We start from the raw sequence: 2,496 nt of genomic DNA on the forward strand, positions 1-2,496 counted from the left end.
ATTGCTACCAGAAGCTTTGATCATCACCATATGGTTCTGACTGCAATACCTTCTTCAGACTGCACAGGGAGCTGAGGATCCAGAAGTCATCAAGAGAAATACAGGGAGGGCGAATAACTTTCATCAAGAAAATCCTAATAGCTTAACATAAATCTAGGGTACTGAATTCAGTTATTACGTGTTACCGAAATCATAGAGCTGCCCCAACATCTAGACAGTCTCTCCTACTGATTATAAATGAATGAAAACTGATCAGTCCCCCCCCCAAAGAAACTTAGTTGTTACATGTTTCTTTGGTGAGCACCTGGATACATTAATTTTATCACAGATTCTTTTATACAAAGGTCAAAAATGCTTTCAATAAATCTAAGCATATCCTAATTACATGCCACTTTTAAGCTTCAATTGAGAGAAACAAAAATAAAAACGATAATTTTTCTCCAAACTCCAGGAATTGAAATGAGAAACAAAAATCAATGTGGTAATGTCAGTCCTTTTTCTATTACCACTTCTCATTCATATGGGGCAATTTTTAAGTACCTTTTTGGAATAATTTGAAATCATGGATCAAACATGGCTGTCACAATGAAATAATTTACTTAGTAAATTGCTAAAAAATAATTTTGAGGGTTTCCTAATCTGTGGAAGTCAGGCTACAGATCAACATGCATAAAGTTCATTAAGTATTCAATAAGCAAGCAAAATGAGGAAAATTAAGCTAGGATGCTGGTGACAGGGTGTGCTATGAGTTTTGGAACTTAGAACATTGAATATGAATTTCTGACATGGGGTCTCCATTACATTTTAGCAGAGAAAAGGATGGAACTGACAAAGACTACAAAAATTTAACTTTAAAAAAATTGGTCTTTTTTGAATTTTCTAAAGTTTTTTGGTCTTTAAATGCTTAAATAATGTTGATTATAATTTGCCACACAAGTAAACTGGGTTTTTTTCTGGCTCACTTCAAATCGGCCTGATAAGGTATATACCTTTATAGAACCTCCATGGTCTTATTCCCAGAGTAGTCTACCTTAGTTTGCACTTGAAGGTAACACTTGAAGCTACATGACCGAAACTGGCTGCAAAGGTGGACAAGGAGAAGCATGTCCCTCTTGCCTTGACAGATCAGTGCCACATGCAGAACCCACATTTTCTGAAGCATTATCTTCATTATCGAGCCGTTTGATTCCATCATAGAAGTCATCCACTTCCATTTCCTCTACTTTGCATTTAGCAGAGGTATGCTTGCCCCCACTGGCAGCTGGGAGATGATGGTAGAAGGCTACTGCACCTCTTACTGGCACTTATTGTTTGCTGTTGTCCTTGGAGAAATCTAAATCTGGGCCTGGGACAGAGAAGGGATGTAATCTGAACACTCCTTTGTCACAGATCGCCAGGGTGTGCTTGAGGGGACAGTAGACATAAACGGAATTCAGAGGCAGGGAAGTCTGCAGAGAAGGAAGGTGACGTGCCACAAGCTCCCAACAGTGGATCAGCCCAGCTAGCCATCTGTGCTTTCTGAAGCAGTTCAATTGTAAGAAGAAGCCAATCAGGAATGAGTTTCTCCATTTCCAAACTAACCATGGCCAGAGCAAGCATGGATCCTTTGAATTGCAGAAGTTGGTTGCAGGCCATACAGTGAAGGAGTTGCTTGGTAAGGACTGCCGAATGTTGAGATGGGCTCAGTTTGGGCAAACTGAAAAGTAACTGAGGCCTAGCTGACACTGCAATGGCGTGGAAAATGTGAAGAAAATCCAATGGTGTAGCTGTGTGAAGATCCCAATTCAACTTATCCAGAATAATTCTCTCCATCCTGAGAATTTCAGATGAAGAGCATCCACAGAAACCATCTCTTGCCAACACCTTCAGTACTGGAATTCTCTCATCCTCCTCAACAGTCTTGGCAGCTAGGAAAAAACAGCTGATTGCAATACAACTCAAGTATTTTGGGTGGGCCTTTACAGTAGCTAAAAACCTGCCCAAAAGACTGCTAGCCAAAGCAAATGTTTCTGGGTAAAGGTTGAATTGGTACTTGAGTTTGGCCAGCCACTGAATCACTTCATCTCTCTGGGATGGAGAAATATTCTGATTGGTAGGCATTTTCGACACATTCACCTTCCACATCTGGACTTCCCTAGAGATTGCCTTTTCCAACAGGAAAGACAATCTCTGGTTTTCCAAAGGCCCTGGAAACTTCCTGATATCCTTTGGATCTGCCTGCCTCCCAGCTTGATGTAGCTACCTTCTCCTCATCTTCCTCCTCCTCCTCCTCCCCCCCCCCATCCCCGTCCCCGGGCGGAGCTGTAGGCCTCACAGTGGTGACTCGGGGTCATCCGGGGGCGGTTACCACCCCATTTTCCTCAGCGCGGGTCCGCGGGGTGCGCGGGACAAGGACGGGACCGACTGAGGAGGGAGAAGAGGGGGAACCGGGCCGGGGGAGCGCGGGCGCTGGCAATCGAGCGGGACGCACGGCTGCAGCCGGTGGGTCAGCGAATT

At 43.6% G+C, this 2,496-nt stretch overlaps 1 pseudogene; it reads right to left on the reverse strand.

The window, feature by feature from the left end:
- Positions 1-885: 885 nt before the first annotated feature.
- On the reverse strand, positions 886-2,333 carry LOC115304225 (annotated as a pseudogene).
- Between the last annotated feature and the right edge of the window lie 163 nt (positions 2,334-2,496).

This window comes from Suricata suricatta, chromosome 10 (genome assembly GCF_006229205.1).
Source record: "Suricata suricatta isolate VVHF042 chromosome 10, meerkat_22Aug2017_6uvM2_HiC, whole genome shotgun sequence".
Classification (NCBI taxonomy): domain Eukaryota; kingdom Metazoa; phylum Chordata; class Mammalia; order Carnivora; family Herpestidae; genus Suricata; species Suricata suricatta.